Below are 19,062 nucleotides of genomic sequence, written 5' to 3'. Positions count from 1 at the left end.
TTCCTCAGTGAAGCCATGCAGTTTTTAAAGGGGTTAGCAGGTTGCCTCCCTAAAAATCAAGGGTTCATGGTCAGCCTTAAACCATGCCATCTCCAAAGGTTCATGGTCAACCTTAAACCATGTCATCTCCAAAGGTTCATGGTCAACCTTAAACCATGTCATCTTCAAATGACCATGTGGGCTTTCCGTACCATCCTCATCTTTCTTATGACCCGGTGGGCTTTCCGTAGCCCGAAGTCCTTCAACCCCTTTCTTATGACCCGGTGGGCTTTCCGTAGCCCGGAGTCCTTCAACCCCTTCTTATGACCCGGTGGGCTTTCCGTAGCCCGGAGTCTTTCAACCCCTTCTTATGACCCGGTGGGCTTTCCGTAGCCCGGAGTCCTTCAACCCCTTCTTATGACCCGGTGGGCTTTCCGTAGCCCGGAGTCCTTCAACCCCTTCTTATGACCCGGTGGGCTTTCCGTAGCCCGGAGTCCTTCAACCCCCTTCTTATGACCCGGTGGGCTTTCCGTAGCCCGGAGTCCTTCAACCCCTTCTTATGACCCGGTGGGCTTTCCGTAGCCCGGAGTCCTTCAACCCCCTTCTTATGACCCGGTGGGCTTTCCGTAACCCGGAGTCCTTCAACCCCCTTCTTATGACCCGGTGGGCTTTCCGTAGCCCAGAGTCTTCCAACCCCATTCTTATGACCTGGTGGGCTTTTGTAGCCCGGAGTCTTTCTTCCTCTTACTGACAAGACACACTTTCATAATTATGAGTCCTTTCCATCGATTTGATACGTGCATATGCATCTAGGGTTTCTTTACCGCCGAAATAATTTAGGTGTCTTCTGTCTTTGAAGGCAACCTCTTCGAAGCTACATTCAAAGAGGGGCAACTGTTGACACCTAATTTTTCAACTAGATTAATTAATTTAAAATAGTATTAAATGTTGGGAATTAGTCACAAAAGAAAATTTTAAAAATATATATATTATTTAATTAATTTATTTTTTTATAAAAAGAAGAAGAAGAAGAAGAGTTAAAAAAAATTCAAAGAAAAATCTTTTAAAAAAAATCGAAAATGGTCGGGTCGGGCCGGATTCGACCATGGCTCGACCAGCCCCTCTCTTTTATTCCCCTTGCACCGGGCTCCGGCCCAATCTCCTTTCTTTTGATTGGCCCAGCCCCTTTTTCTTTTCTTCTCCGCTAGTCTTTGCTCGAAGACTTGCGGAAGACAGGCAACAAAGACACGGCGGCGGAGAGCGGCAACAGAGGATCGGTGTGGCAGGTGCGTGGCATGATCCACGGGTCGGGAGCAGCCGACCGGCAATTGGCTCGACCGTAGTCTTCATGCAAGTTCCTGTAGAAAAAAGAAAAAAACATAAAAGAAAGAGCAAAAGGGAAAGAAACGGGAAGATGAAGAGGAGGCGAGACAGAGGATCGGCATGGCAGGGCTTTCGGCGCGATCCGCGGGTCGAGGAAGCAGACCGATCGACCAGCTGGCACGGCAAGAGATCTTCGCTCAGAATACCTGCAGAAAAAGAAAGACAGGAGTATAAGACCGAAGGAGGGCAGCAAAGAGCAGGGGGCGGACCCAAGACAAAGAGAACAGAGAGAGAGAGAGAGAGACCGAGGAGGAGAGGGAGCGAGTGAGCGACCTAGAGAGAAAGTGCAAGCTTGAGAGAGTGGTTGGTCGTCGCCGGAGGTTCGTTTGTCAGTTGCTATTCGACGCGTTCCTCCTCTTGAACTAGGTAGGCTTTTGTCTTGACCGTGTGTACCTGTTTTTTCGGGAAGCGTTAGGCCGAAGCTCGTGCCGACTAGTTCGTGTGAGTTTCGGTCTAAGCCGGTCCTCCTTGAAAGCTGCTAGCTATTCTAGTATGTGTCGTAGGGGGGTTTAGATTTGTCTCGTGCGGAAAATTCCCCATGTCAGTAATGCACACCAAATGCTTGTGGAAATGTGTAAACGATATCTAAGTTCTGCAAGTTTGTTGAAGCCCAAAGATACTTGTTGTACCCACATCCGTTCGAATGTGATTGATATGTCCCTTAGCGGGTCTTGAGCGTTGCTCATGCATGTTGTTGTGTTGATCTTTACCCGAATCTGAGCCTCGAGTGAGTCCGTATGCCCCTTTTAGCTGCTGCACCTCAACTATTTGACAAAATGCCCCAAAGAGAACCGAAAAGCATCCCAGGTTTAAACTCCGTCTGATTTGCACTTGCTCATATATATGTTGGACCATACCTTTCTTATATGTTTCCATTGCAAATCTATACGATTTTCGTGGAATAATCATGTGTGTTTGAGCCGTGGGAATGTTTGCATCCGAAAATGGTTTGGCTGTCGGCGTTCGTGGCTGATGGTGGTCGTTGCCGGTCGGAGTGGATAATGGGTATATAGTGGTGTTTTGGCGGTGGAAAGGACGGCGGTTGGTCTCACTGGTGTTGTCGTGCCGGTGGGGTCTCGGTTGAAGGATGTCCTGGGTAAAGAGTCGGGCATGATAGCGTAATGAAGAAGGTCAGAAGGGAGGAAGGAAAGAATAAAAATAAGAACAAAGAAAAGAGGAGAACCAGCAAGTAAAAAAAAAAAAAAAAAAAGCGAAAGAGGAAAACCCAAAAAAGGAAGGAAAGATAATAGATGGGGATGTTCGGTGAAAAGGCCAGAAGGGAAGAAGAAGGAATAAAAAAAAAAAAAAAAAAAAATCAAAAAAGAAAGAAAAGAAAAGCAAAATGAAAAATAGAAAACTATAAAATGAAAAGTGGGCTTCGGGAATGACTGTTGAACAGTAGGTGCAGGAAAAGGACACAGTACGACGCAAAGTGAGAAAAGACAAAAAAGAATTTTTTTATAAAAAATAAAAAATAAAAAAAAAAAAAATTGAAAATTGAAAATGATATATATATATATATATATATATTTAATCCAAGAAGGCGAATCTGGCTTTAGGTCGGGTCAATGGCCGGATCGGATCTACCTGCTCCGAACCCATTATCCGAATATAATAATATTAAATATAAAAAATATATTAAAAATTTCAAGAATTCAAAAATTTTCAAAAAAAAAAAAAACAAAAATTTCGGAAAATAATAAAAATTCAAAAAAATCTCTAGAAAATTCAAAAATTCGGAAAACATTAAAAATTCGACCCTTTTGAAAAAAAAAAAAAAAAATTTAAAAAAATTTAAAAAACATTAAAAAATTAAAAAATTTCGAAAATTAAAAAAGTGATAGAGTTTGGTTGGGAATTGCTAGGTGTTGTCGCTTTAAGTGTAATTATGCATTTATTTTGATTACATCGTCTATTTAGATCGTATATCTTGTTATGTTCAATGGTATGTGTGATTAGGACATTGTTAGCTATGATTATTAGTGGATATGTTTAATGGTATGTGTGTAGTCATATGGTATGTTTAATAGTATGTGTTTAGATTGCACCCGTATGATCACTTTAATATGTTTGTGGATGAGTAAAATCAATTCAAGCTGCCTGCAAATTATTTTGATAAAATGAGCAAGATTAGATACCGAAAGGGCACTAATTAGTCAATTAGTATAATCAAGTCCCCGACCCTAGATTCTCTGGTTGCGTAGGAAGTGAGGTACGCTCCCATGCCTCACTTGGTTCCTAGCCGACCCCAATAGGCTAGTGGCGACTCCTTTTGTGCAAAATTTCTTTAAAAAATATCCCAACGTCACGCGGGATATGGGCTCGAGAGAGCCCACGCCTAATCATGGGCCTTAGGGTCGTTCTTAGGCAATACCCCTAAACATGTTCCCTCCCCCCGAGGGTAGGTTGCGACAATCATTATGCATATCATCATGCATATCATGCCATGGTTTAATTTCCACTTTTAGCTTTCAATTTGATCACCACATCACCCATTCCTCAAATCATCAATTTCATCATCCCCTCGGGCAAAGACCTCTGAGGCTTCCGACATTCAGCCATCCCAGGCCACCAGGCATTCGGCCCCCCACATTTCGGGCATCTCGCATCCCAACTGGCATCACGAGGCATTCCCTTCGGGCAGAAACTTCCGACAGGGCTTCCGGCATTTACACTTCCTAGCCGGGCATCCCGCACCCCAAATCCTGGCATCGCGAGGCATTCCCTTCGGGCAAAAACCTCCGACAGGGCTTCCGGCACCCCCACATTCCGGGCATCCTGAATCTCCCAGGGCCATCCGGCAATGCATCTCTATACATTCCGGGCATTATCCTCCACCACAACCACCTCCTCACTTATCATTATCTACATTTACCATTATTTTGATCTCAATTTAACATGGCATATGGCGTGACATCAAACAAGTCATACTTGGCATAGGATTCACACATGCATCACAATTCAATGTCATACATACGCCAATATCTTATTATACATGCTACATGGTGTAATCATTTATGGAATTTATGGCCAATAAAATAATCCATTTTATTTTATTTTATTTTATTTTTTATTATTATTATTATATTTTTTTAAAATAAATATTAAATTCAATATCTATAAATTCCCAAAAATTATAAAAATTCAAGCAATCATTAAACAAACCAATAGGATGACAATTTCATGCAAAATTCATGGCCAAATTGAATTTTACACAATCTCACCATTTTCACAAAACATTCTATAATTCTCGGATGAAACCAGAACGTACGGTTTTCGAAGAAATTCAATTAAAATATCCATATGGCCTCCAAAAATTATGAAATTTTACTGAGTTATATTCAAGAAATTTTCGTACAACTTTCATGAAGAACTCCAAGCCAGATTATTTTTATATTATTTTATAGAGTCTCACGAAGCTTCTGGATGCATTACCGCATCGTCCAGTGTATACTTCTCCGAAATATTGAGTTTTAACCTGCCTATTATCTTTCGTTTTATCTGAAATTTTGATATGTTATACATCAAGATGTCCTCTACAAGTTTCATGAAGAAATCTAAGTCAAATAACCAGAGTATATTCATCATCTATGTCCATGAAGTCTCGGGTGTCTCGGAATACATCACCAGAATCACCGTCTTCAAGATCTAGTTGATTTATTAGGCTATTCTTGTTCATTTCACTTCCAATTTGAGTATTTTATATTTTAAGATGTCCCCTACAACTTTCATGAAGAAATCGAAGTGAGATTCTCAACACAAACCAACATGCAACCACAAATCCAACCAAAGGTCAGTAAAATCTTTCCAGATCTGGGGTCTCCATAGGATGAGACTTTAACCACCCAAATCTCCATCAGTTTCCACGAAATTTTAGTATGTTGTAGTACAATATGTTAGCTACAACTTTTATGAAGAAATCGAAGCCAAAATCGGACTTTAAACACACACGCAAGCATCATACACACATGCAAGAGAAGCTAGAGGACTCCCACTTGCCTCTAGACCGGTCGGTCGACGGCGTAAGGCGGCGAACACGGCGGCACACGGCGGACGGACGGCAGTTCCTCCTCCTGTCTCTCTCGGCCACTTCCTCTCTCTCTCGAAATCTCTCTCTCTCTCTCTCTCTCACCCTCTCTCTCGGCCGAATGGGAAATCCGGCCACCCTCTCTCTCTCCTCCCTCTTATACCCCCAAACTCTCATCATTGATAATCATTACTTGCCTTAACCATGGCTAATGCATGGCCTTCTTCCCTAAGCCAATACATGAGAGTCTTGTGCCACTTGTCTTATGGACTTTTGAATTTGGGCTTGGGCTTGGGCCGGTCGACACTTCCTCTTGGGCCTCCATTGGGCCGGCTAACTTGGCCCATTAAAAGCTTAGGCCAATGGGCCTAAGGCCCATCCCAAAAATTGACTTTTTCCTCTCTTTTTTTTTTTTTTTTTTGAAATTCTTTTATAAATATTTTTAAATTTCAATTTTCATCTTGGCCAAAGTCTTGGGGCATTTTGTTTATTGAAATTTAGTTTATAAAGTACATGGCCAAGCATAGATTATTAATCTATCAAATTTAAATTTTCACAATCATATGCACAAATCATCTAATTAAAAGACTAATGGCTAAAGCATAAGCAATGGAAATTTTTATCACCTAATTAGAGACTTTAACACACCTTATGGCTTGTCATTGTATTTTGGGATGCCACAGTTCTGTGCTTCTAGGGTTTGTGAGTAAAACAGAAGAAGACAAACAGTATATAAAGCAATCGAGATGGGGTATACGGATCGCCATAAAAGGAAAAATAGAAAATGCCTTTTAAAAAATAATTGCCTTTTTGAAAATAGATAACTATCAAAAAATATAACTTCTTTTTCAAAAAGGAATGATTGCTATAATTACAAAACTTGGGAAGATAACATCAATAAATTGCAGATTAATAGGCATTCGTACCTTTTCGAGTTTTTATCCGAGAGATAAATTTCTAAAACCGAAATAACTTACAGTCGTGATTCTTGATCTTCTGAGTTTGAGTATCTTTAGACTTTTATCCCTGAGTATGAGCTTCTTCAGACTTTAAGATATTAAGTCTGGAATGAATAGACTCAAATTGACTTTTCTCCAAAGGTTTTGTAAATATGTCTGCTAACTGATTCTTTGAGTTAATGAATTGAATCAAGACTTTTCCATTTTGAACATGGTCTCTAATAAAGTGATGTCGAATCTCTATATGTTTTGCTCTTGAATGAAGAATTTGATTCTTGGTGAGATTAATCGCGCTAGTGTTGTCACATTTGATCTCAGTGCATGAATCTTTGATTCCAAAGTCTCTTAACTGTTGTTTTATCCATAAGATTTGAGAACAACAACTTCTAAGAGCCACATACTTTGCTTCTGCTCTTGAAAGAGTTACAGTACTTTGCTTCCTTGAAAACTAAGATACTATCCTGTTACTAAGCAATTGACAAGTGCCCGAGGTGCTCTTTCTATCAACTTTGCATCCTACTAGATCTAGGCCTGAGTATCTAAGGAGAGCAAAGTCTCCTTCTTTAGGATACTAGAGACCCAAATTAGAGGTTGTTGCAACATATTTGATGATACATTTTGCAGCACTTAGATGAGATTCCTTGGATCTGATTGAAATCTGGCACAAATGCAAACACTAAACAAAATGTCAAGTCTAGAAGCAGTAAGATAAAGAAGTGAACCAATGATACTCCTATACAGCTTCTGGTCAACTTTCTTTCCTCCTTTATCTTTGTCCAGTTTCGAAGAACTTGACATTAGTATATTAGCCTTTTTGCAATTCTCCAGATCGAATTTTTTAACAAGTTCCTTAGCATATTTTTCTTGGTGAATGAAAGTTCATTCCTTCAATTGTTTTACTTGTAGTCCAAGAAAGAAGGATAGTTCACCCATCATGCTCATCTCGAATTCATCCTGCATAGACTTTGAGAATTTCTTGCACAAATTTTTGTTAGGTGATCCAAAAATAATATTATCAACATAGATTTGAACAAGTAAAAAGTTTTTACTTTCTCTTTTGATAAACAAAGTAGTGTCTACTTTACCTTTAACAAAACCATTTTGGATTAAAAACTTACTTAACCTGTCGTACCAAGCTCGAGGTGCTTGCTTTAAACCATATAGCGCATTTTTCAGTGTAAATACAGAGTCTGGTTTCCTTGGGTCTTCAAAACCGGGAGGTTGTTCCATATAGACTTCCTCTTGGATAAAACCATTTAGGAATGCACTTTTGACGTCCATTTAGAATAACCTAAAATTCTTATAACAAGTAAAAGCAAGTAATAATCTAATTGCTTATAACCTTGCTACTGGTGTGTAAGTCTCATCATAGTCTATCCCTTCTTCTTGTGTATATCCTTTGGCCACAAGTCTTGCTTTGTTCCTTATGACTTTTCCTTTTTCATCCATCTTATTCTTGAAAACCCATTTAGCTCCAATAATAGATTTACCTTTTGGTTTAGGAGTCAGTTCCCAGACATCATTAATACTAAACTGCCTGAGTTCTTCTTGCATAGCTTTAATCCAGCTTTCATCAGTTAAAACTTCTTCTATGCTTTTGGGTTCTATTTCAGAAATAAGAGCCATAGCGCTAAACTCTTCATGCCTTTTGGATCTTGTACGAATCCCTTCATCAATGTCACCAATAATGAGTTCTCTGGGATGACTGGACTTGTGCTTCCAGTTGTTGGTTGGTCTGATAGACTGTTAATCTTTTTCTTCATTTGATTCTTCAACGTTCGTTCGTTGTTGATCTTCTGAAGTCTGAGCTGCTTCTAGGGATTTAGACTTTGTAGAGTCTAGAGTAGGTTCAGATTCTTCAGGTTGAGTCTGGATCGATTGATTTTGTATAAGGTCTTGAAATTTGACATTCATCGATGCCTTCATCTGATTTTTCTTCAAACTTACCAATTCGATCATTTGCATTTTTCAATATAAAACATTTGCAACCAAACACATGAAAATAGGAAACAATTGACTTCTTTCCTTTGAACAACTCATAGGGAGTTTTCTCTAGAATAGGCTTTAAGAATCTATTAATAATATAACATGCTGTAGAAACTGCTTTAGCTGAAAAACGAGAAGAAATGTTACTTTCAATTAAAAGTGTTCTAGCCATTTTTTGCAACGATCTATTCTTCCTTTCCACAACTCCATTCTGTTCTTGAGTGTATGGAGAGAAGAACACATGCTAAAAACCATATTCATCACAGAATTTAGGAAAGTCTTGATTTTCAAACTCACCTCCATGGTTTGTCCGTATGTTTGAAATAACACACCCTTTCTCATTCTGTACTTTCTTAGCAAACTTTATGAAATAAGAAAAAGTTTCAAACTTACTTGCCAAGAAATATACCCAGGTAAATCGTGAATAATCATCCACTATTACTAGGCAATATTTCTTTCCACCAATGCTCTGAGTCCTAGTTGGTCCGAAAAGATCCATATGTAGGAGCTGCAGCACACGATTAATGAAAACTTGATTTATTAGTTTGAAAGAACTTCTAACCTGTTTTCCCAAGACACATGGTGTGCATAATTCAGATTTTTGGTATGTCAGGTTGGGCAGTTCACGAACAAGCTTCTTTGCAGAGATCTTGGCTATTTGTTTCATGTTAATGCGGCCAAGTTTTCTATGCTAGAGATTAGCTTCCTCTTGAATTGAAATTAGAAATTGAGATTTTTCGGGTTTGATGTCAAAAAGATAGATGTTCCCATGTCTTCGCCTTGTGAAAGTCTGAGAGAAGTCTTTACTGGTTCTCGAACATATTTCTTCTTGAAAATTGATTTTGAAACCTGTGTCGCACAGTTGGCTGATGCTCAGCAAGTTGTAATTAAGACCTTTCACTAAGGAAATGTTGTTGATTATGAGAATTCCAATCTTTACGGTTCCATATCCAACAATTCTTCCTTTGTTATTTCCACCATTAACTTGTATAGGCTTTATGAAACAACTTGAATCTCATGTCATATGTCTAGAACATCCACTATCCAAGTACCATTTGACATTTTTCTTGATAGTGACCTCGATTTTACTGTCTGAATATGAGTATGTATCCGTCTCAGAGTCTGAATCTGATTCCGATTGTGCCATTAGACAAATATTAGCATAATCATCATCACTCTCTTCGCATTTGATATCACTCCAAGTTTCTGCTTTGAGAGCCTTTCTATATTTCTCAGCTTTTCCTTTCTTTTTCTTCAGCAAGGGAAAGTTGGGTTTAATGTGTCCCTTTTTTCTTGCATTCAAAACAAATCACATCTTTGTTGGATTCATCGTCCTTAGCTGATTTATTTTGAAACTTTTGAGAGCTTTGTTTCTTCCAATTTAATCTTCTTCCATTTTTGTTTAGTTTTCTAAACCTTCTTATCATGAGAGCAAGCTCTTCATCATCTATATTGTCTTCAGAATTTGTAACATTAGAATTATCATTATATTTTAAAGCAATAGATTTTTTACCTTTGGGATCTTCATCTTCATTGATTTGCTCCACTTCATAAGACTGAAGAGTGCCAACCAATTCGTCAACATAGAGTGGCATGATCCTTTGAGTTTCTCTTATTGAAGTCTTTATGTGATTCAAATCTTTGGAAAATCCACGCAGCAGTTTGTTAACCTTCATGGGTCCTGAGATTGGTTGACCTTGATACTTAAGACCATTCACGATTTCTGTAAAACGACTAAACATGTAAGTGATAGATTTTCCTAGTTTCATCTTGAAGGTTTCATATTGACCGAGCAGAATATTGATTATGGTTTCTTTCACTCGATCGATTCCTTCATAGGTGATGTGTAGCCTATCCCAGACTTCTTTAGCTATTTCACAAGAAGATCGTATGTTATATTCAGTAGTAGATAATGCACAATATAAAGAATAAGTTGTTTTTGCATCCAAAACTTGTCTCTTGGTTATCTCTTCTTAAGTCATCACACTAGTCTTAATAGCTTATTTTCCCCTTTCTGAGACTGTTGTAGCTTTAAGAATAATTCATTTGTCTACCATATCCCATTCCAGAGGATCTTTTGATCTTAGGAATGCTTTCATCTTGTTTTTCCATATACTGTATTCATTTCCATCAAAATAAGGCGGTATGGTATTGCTTTGCCCTTCAACCAAACCTGGAGTTAACATACTAGCTATGGATCGTTAACTCTGAAGTAAAAACACTTCAATTTAAATGAGTATACAGGCTCTGATACCAATTGAGATAGCTAGTACAAGCACCTAGAGAGGGGTAAATAGGTGCACAAACAACTTTTGCAGAATATAGTATAAAACTTTACTTTTAACATGAGTCTGTTTAACAATAGACTTTGAAGAGGAAATTAGACTCTAACAATCAAATAGAGTTACGAACAAAGTAAAAGAATTTAGGGAAAAGAATAAGAACACAAGGTTTATAGTAGTTCGACTTAATCCAAGCCTACGTCCACTCTCCCGCACTGACAGCCCACCGGCTGGATTTCACTATGAATCAAAAGAGTTGTTATAGTATCACGTCCTTGATTCCACAGTATAGAGACTCTGCTACACTTCCTCAAGGTCTCATAAGGATCTAAACTCTCTTTTGAGTACAAATGTACGCTCAACAATTGAATCAGCAAAGAATAAGGAGCTTCAGACTTTGGAATTTTTCTATCGCACACACACTCGAATAACTAGAGCATCTTCCTTATATACTCCTCCATGCCTTCATAACCGTTGGCACCTTCCAAAGGAGTTCTTCCAATCTACCTGTTGGACAGAATCAATTAGGGAGATCTCGAGTTACTTAAGAAATGTGATGATAGCCCATCAATTCTGTTCGCCCATACAATCAATATTTAGGTTTCCATAAGTAGAACCTTCCAAGTATACTTCGCCATTCAACGGATCCAAGTTACCCGAATTAATTTCAAAACGAATAATAGATTTTGAGATGCTATCTCCAGCCGTGAGATCTTTTTCAGCTGCTCAAATCAAATCCTTAAAGAAATACTCGATTCTAGATAAGTTTTATTCGACGGTCTAGAAACTGTCAATGAGGGCAGACTTTAAATCTTGAGTTTGGCGGTCTTCGGACTTTGATGAAAGAGTCTGCAAGTCTTCAGACTAGACTGATGGAAACGTTTTGTCAACTTCAAAACAAATAAGGAAGTTTTCTCCAACATCACTAACCTTGCAGTATATTGAATTACTTTGTTTCTAGTTGAACAAAATAACAACACTATAAAACTTTGAAATAATATTATTTGAAAAATTGCTTAAAATCATGAATAAGACTTTTTAGTCTACACACAAGTTTACTTAAATCTGCTACAAAATCTTCCAGTTGCATTATATAAATTTTGTATCTATTTGATGTAACTCCATATCAAAAATGAACTATTAATGCCACGTTCACTCTAAAAGAATCTTTAAAAAATACTAGAAAGAAATTATCATTTCTTCACTATAAACTATCCACCCCTCTTTCAGAGTGAACTTTAACTACAAGTTTAGTTTTAAACTCCACCAATATTTCTTTGAAATCCTTTGAATTTTGTACATCAATTTGCAACTAATGAACTTGTAATCCTTAGACAAGTTAGTAAGTTTCCAATCACTATGATGTTTCATAGATTGTATATAGCATTTTATGGCATCTAATCACATACTTGATTGAGGATAAAAAACAATATTTATTTATGTCGCTAAATCAACCATGTAATAGATATTGCAGTCATGCTCTTACAAATATACTATACAGTCTAATGGAATAACTGATCATCTTTCCCTAACAAATCTCCCGAGTAAAGTTACAACCACTTCATTCTATACTTGAGAGGTTTGAAAAAATTCTATCATAAACTATATCAAGAATAGTACATTAAACCTTAACAAGTCTAGTCTATGGTACGAGAGATTCCATAATTGTTTGTACCACAATTATCTGTATAGACAAAGACAAAGACACAGTGATTTTTCATCGTACTATTATCCTTAATAGTCTTGGAGTAGCTATCCTCTACAATTACGTCGAACTGTAGAAATTTTACAGTATGTAATTCCATTATTCTTATACTTTCTTTAGGGTCATAAAATTAATACCCCTTTTAACAATCTGGGTAATATACAAAATAATTCCAAGTGGATATAAATTCCAATGCACTTAATATTGGATTAGATAACCACCTCTAAATTTAATATGATTCAAGTAATTTATGTTCAGTCTATAACTTAAAAGAAGTTTATGAAAAAAAAACTTTTGTATGTGAAAATGTTACTTTCAAAATATCAGCCCACAAATGACTGGATAAATTAGTCTTACTAATCATACTCATCACTATGTTCAATATGGTGCATTTATGCCTTTCAGCCAAATCTTTTTGTCAGGATTTTCAAGTATAGTAATTAAGTTACTACTCTTGAATTTACCAAGTATTTGACAAATGACCATTTAAGTTATTCCTTATTGTCATACTTATCAAAATACTCACTACCACTATTAAGCCTGACAACCTTTAAGACTAATTCCAATCGATTTATTCTTTACCTCAGTCATTTTACTTAATTATTCCTTAAACAAAAAATTTGTGGAAACAACATTTTCAACCTTATATGAGACGTATATATCATTAGGACTTAAGCACAATCTTTGCAGATGTGTCATAATTTTGGTATGAGACAAGACATAATTTCAAGCCACTAAGGCTTCCATCATCTGCCTAGCAGTGCAGCCTGCAGGCAAACCACTTTTCAAGTGTTCATGAATGGAACGCTTCATAGACGGTAAACAAATCATATGTCCACTACTTAAAATTTGAAGCAGTAAAAACCTCAATAACAATGGAGTTATTAATTACAGAAAATGTAACTATAAAAAATAAGCAATGTATATAATTAGCATCATGTGAGTACTGTGTAACTTAACGTATAAGTATACATCCAGAGAGTTACACGTGTAATCATATAATTACTTTTGAGCAGAATACATGACATGTAGTTGTACACTCCTCACATGATAGCGGTTATGAGAATATATTCCAATCTTCGTGAATTCATCACCTTTAGGCATATGAATCACTAAGATTAGTCATTCCTCCACCACATCATCATGTATCCCTCCATGAACTAATACACAATCACCTCCTTTAGGAGCATGACCACGCATTAGACCAGGAGACATCTCAATCATTATACGAGATCGATATTTTTCAAACCCAATCAAGCGTGTCACTTTGGTGCTAAAATCACATATCATGCTAATTATATTGCTTTATTCATTAATAAAAATCAATCATCTGTATATATATAAAGAACCTAAAAGACAGACTCCAATAAGATCACCGATCATAGCAATACAAGAAACTTCTCATAATAGAGAATAAAGTATATCTTATGTCCCCCGATTACATATTACCAAAACAACATAAAAGAATGTTGATCTAGAGAATCTATCATAAGTTAACATCAATAGTAATACATGGTATACCAAATCGACAAGCTTAAGAGCTGATCCATTATTACTCATGAGTTTCATAAGGCAAACATGACTTCCAAGGCCAACAGTTAATTTATTAGCCAATTTTAAATAACAAATATCATTGCTAATAAATTGGGTCAAATCATAGAACCAAATATATAAACTATAACAGTAGATACTATTGCTCTACATAAATGTTGTCATAGTCCTTAACCATAAAAAAAAAAAATGTTCAACTTGATGGACATTCACTAGTAATCAAATGAATTTAGGTACAATATGGAATAACTTAATTGACATGCATTACCCACATTCAGTAGATGTGTAAATTAGTACAATCAATTTGGTTACGAATTCTTAAGACGTCCATCATTCAAAAGTTACCAGCATGTAAAGGAGTATGTATGAGCAACAAAAGTTTCATGACTTTTACTATTTTTCATTACCTCAATATATAATTCAAGTACTATTCCATAATGGTTGTATCTCATTAAGCCAGCTTTAGCTCATAATAAAGTTTAATTTTTATTAATGAATTACACATTTATAATATTTATGGAATAACATACCTGTAACCCAACACTTGTATTTTCAAAATCACATAAAATACAAGAAAAATACACAAAAATACACTAAAAATACACATATTTAGGGCTTTGTATGTATTTTCACAACCATAAATCATCAAACATTTAAAATAAATACACCACAAGATAGAGGAGGATCATACGAATCCAATGCCACCAACCATGCGCCCATCAGAGATCCCACGCGCCCGCACGCGCCGCCTAAGTGTGTGGCGCATGGATCCCACGTGCGAGCATACCTTGACCGGTCAAAACCAGTCCTACCGATAGCGGTCTGGTCGGTTCCCGGTCCAACCACTCAGTCCAGCCACTCGGTCCGACCGGTTGACCGAGTCGGGTCGGTTCAATCAACGGGTCAATTGTCTCGGGTCAGGTCAACGGATCAGTTCGGATCCAGTCGATGATGTCATTGTGACGTCAGCAAGGCATGTGCGTCACACGTGCGAGCCGCGCCCCGCGTTTGGGGGCGCGTGAGGCACGTCTTTGACACCCAGGCGGCGCGTGGCCGCGAGTGAGGGGCGTGTGGCCTCCTCCGGCGACGCGCCGCCCATGGTTTTGCTTGTCTCGACGAGCCCAGTCCAAATATATAATTTTATTTTATTTTTATTGAACAAAAAATCACAAAAATCACAAATTAGGACAAAAATCTTATGCGTTCGAGTTCTAGAGTTATGGTTGCTCTAATACCACATGTAGGATGCAAATTGTGCAATCCCAAGATCTCCATAACTAGAACAAGAACATGCATAATTGAGTAGAAAGATTAACGCACCTATTTTGGGATCCATACCCATGTATCAAGTCATTCTCCTCTATTGCCCTCCATATCACTAGCTCAATGGGGCGGCCCCTCTCACGTTTAGCGTTAGGTAAACACTCCTTAGGTGAGAATACATGTGAGAATTAGGGTTAGAGGAGAGACTTGAGCACTATTTATAGAGTTTCTAGCTAGGCCCTCTCATTACGAGCCAGGCTCAACTCGTCCCACACTAACCAGCTCCATATTAGACTAATTAAGAAACCTTCTATCTCACATTCGACCAACCCTATTTTACGGTAACCGTAAAAACAATAGATTACAATATCAATTAATGTAGTCCACATTATAAAAACTCTTACAAGAGGTCTTGGACCGCACGATCGCGGCGGTGAAGGCCTTCCATGAGCAGCCTATGGAGGCAAAAGCAAGGATCTACTGAAGGGAGATGGAGACCGATGTGTCATTCTTCTCCAATGTCAACTTGTTCCACTCCAAAGTGGCTAGCTGGAGGTTAGCCCTAAACAACTTCAATTGATTTCGTACTATTTCATGATTTTGATGATAATTAATTGTATAAAAGCTCAATTACCAATATGATCGTGTCAAGTGTTTGGCAAATGGGACGAATTGATATATCATATATGTTTGAAACTTAGACGATGACAAACGAAAGAAAAGAATCACTTCAACCAATGCACGGAATTATAATTAGGGATGAGTAGGGTTCTAGGATAGAACCTAGAATTTGAGAACCGGTGGGAATCTATCTAATTTTAGGTTTCAAAATATGTAGGATAGGTTTTAGATTCCAAAAATTGACAACCTGTCTGAACGAGTAAGGTCCAAATTCTAAGTAGATAAAACTTGAAATAGTTTTATGTTTCTTTTAATATACGTCTTTGTGTGATGGTGCGGTCCAGTCTAAACTTCCATTTTATGGTTGAACATTTTATTTTGTTAACGCTCCATCTTCATTTGTTTAAATATAAATTGTAGTCAATTGATTGCAGAAAAAAAATGGTGGTCATTAAAAGTGATGATTCATTATAAATGTTCAATTAATAATATAGATGGAACCAAGGGTTGATCCTAGAACTGATTTTGGAATTTGTGACAAGATAAATTTTAGGGTATGTAACGTAAGTCCCAACTTTTGAAAAATGAGGAGGTTCTAGGTTCCAACCTGTACAGAGCCTAAAAGTGCTCGCCCATAATAATAATACAGGGACACGCTCCAGATAATGCTGGGGCCGAAATTAGTGGACGTGAAAGAGATCCCCGAGGTGTGCAGAAACGAGGTGTTGGAGTGGAATCAGCAGGTTCAACGGCTAGGGAGCCTCCTCTTGGGGCTGTTGAGCGAGGGGCTGGGATTGAGTGCTAACAAGCTATAGGAATTGACGTGCTTGGAGACGAGGGTCATGGTGGGGCATTACTATCTATATTGTCCCCAGCCCAATCTGACAGTCGACTTGACATCCCACACAGACCCAGGAGTGATCACATTGCTGCTGCAAGACCAGATCGGTGGGTTGCAGGTGAAGCACGGCAACGAGTGGGTGGATGTGGCACCCATCCTAGGGGCTCTTCTTGTGAACATCGGTGACATCCTACAAGTGAACTCCCGTCAAAGACTAGGACTTTCTCCAAAGCTCCTGAGTAAGTTAAATTAACATTCTACCATGAAATGAAGATCTTATTATGTAAATTTTGAATTTTCCAGATCATGTCCAACGACGAGTACAAAAGAGTGGACCACTGATTGTTGGCCAACCCCAGCCAAGAGCCACGTGTGTTGATAGTAGTTTTCTGCAACCAAAGCAATCGTGAGAATGAGTTTGGACCATTCCCGGAACTTGTGTCCTCGTATAAGCCTGCTGCTTTTCGGCAGTTCACCTTCAGCGAATACATGAGGAGATTCTTTACTAAGGAGTTGTACGGGAAAAGTCTTATAAACTACTTCAGGGCGTGATTGAGTGGTCCATAGGCCAGAAATGGTGATAAAAGAATAAGATGCATCCTTATAATAACGAAGGAAATACTGGATTCTTCCCTTAAATTCTACTTAACCTTGTGTTATTATTGTTCTTGTAGTGGTTAATTTGCACTTATTGTTTATATATTCCTTGTGTGACGGTAACTTGTGCGATGGACGAAGTTTGTCTACTTAACTCGTTGCCAGAGATTGAACCAATTCACAGACATAAGAACTCGACAGCGAGAATGCACGAGATGGACAGTTTACTGGCCACTGGAAAAGGAAGGCAGTATCCTAGAAAACAAATGGGGCAAAGAAACAGATGGATTTGAATAGTCAAATGCAAGTCGCAGCTAGGTGGAGATCTGTGCATGAAGAGAACGGGGTCGCCGAGAAACCAAAGTTGACATACTCACTGAACGATGTTTCTGGTATTCTAGATTTTCCAATTGCAGGAGGCATGAGCGATTTGTCTCGTGACACGTAAAAAAGGGCAAGGTCGAAGTTGAAGATGCTGGAAAGGAGCAGAATGACCACAGAGGAAAAGGCAAATCCAGATGAGCCGCGCTCATCCAGAATTATAGGAAGTCAGAATCACCAGACTACGAGGATGATGAAGAAATGGCCGAATGGTTTGGCAGTGGAAAGATGTGAGTAGAGATCCCTGTACATGTATACCTTCTCGGAGACCACATAGAATTTGTCTTCAACGGCTCCATGACCTCGACGATGACTTCCGACATCGTGCTCCTGTTGAGGAGCCATTTGAATTTGATGCTTTAGGCCTTTTATAATCGCACTTCAAGCACCCATATTCCTTCTAAAGTCGATGTAGTTGCTGCTACCAATCACAGATCCATAACGAAGAACAGCTCATGAACAGTAACTGCTCGATATAGGAGGTCACTAGAAGAAGATTAGCAAGAACTCACGATTCACACTCCCACTCCCCGGGATCAAGTTGCCTTTCCAGGGGTTTTTCTATGCGCTGCAAACATCCGGTATTCTTTGCAAAATTTATGAAAATTGCATCTGCAAAATGCGACGGTTTCTCTAAGACAGGAGCTCTTCTGACCCTCACCACAAATCAGTGAACAACTAAGAAAAGACATGAGAAGCCATCACTCGTCACATATCTCAGTCTCCTTTCTTTAGCGGAACATGATCTCGGCCTTCCTGTAGTTGACTCAGTCCTTCTCGAGAAAAAGTTATCCCATCGCAGGTTCGGCTTCTTCCAGGTACTCAACCACGGTGTGCCAACGGAGGTCTTGGACCGCACGATCACGGCCGTGAAGGCCTTCAACGAGCAATCGATGGAGGCGAAGGCAAGGATATACCGGAGGGAGATGGAGACCGGCGTCGCGTTCTTCTCCAACGTTGACTTGTTCCATTCCAAAGCGGCTAGCTGGAGATAATCAACCAAGCTTAATTATTGGATCACATCAAATCAAGTTTAGAATATTTAGCAAATGATCGAAAAATTGTCTAAAAAATTCTAAACCTATCGTACAACAGTTAATTCAATTTAAAACATTTTAATGTATCAATTAATCATATACATTTCAATTATGTCAATTTAGTCCCAGACTTTTTAATATTTTATCAATTTAATCTAAACCTTCTAATGGTGCATCAATTTAGTCATTTCGACTCATTTTTACCAAAAACAATTGACATAACAATTTACTCAATGTTGGCCGTAATATGTGACACGGCGATATTGATGTTTACAATTTTTTTTTAATTTTTTCATTCATTATGATTTTTTTCCTTTTTCTTTTTTTTCTTTCCCTTTTTCCCTCCATTGGCCATCGTCAAGCTTCATCGATGGCCGATGGAGGTTGCTGGCCACAAGTGAGGGCTCCCCTTCGTGGCCCTTGGCGTGGGTCACCTTCGCCTAAGGCCAA

The 19,062-nt window shown here is 38.3% G+C and overlaps 1 pseudogene; it reads left to right on the top strand.

Annotated features, from left to right (window-relative positions):
- The window catches only part of LOC104435521, a 49,522-nt pseudogene extending 32,373 nt beyond the window's left edge, over nt 1-17,149 (top strand).
- The last annotated feature ends 1,913 nt before the right edge of the window (nt 17,150-19,062 follow it).

The sequence above is a fragment of the Eucalyptus grandis genome, chromosome 2 (assembly GCF_016545825.1).
Source record: "Eucalyptus grandis isolate ANBG69807.140 chromosome 2, ASM1654582v1, whole genome shotgun sequence".
Taxonomy (NCBI): Eukaryota; Viridiplantae; Streptophyta; class Magnoliopsida; order Myrtales; family Myrtaceae; genus Eucalyptus; species Eucalyptus grandis.
Note: the sequence above shows the minus strand (reverse complement) of the source record. Positions and strands in the feature narration are given on the sequence as shown.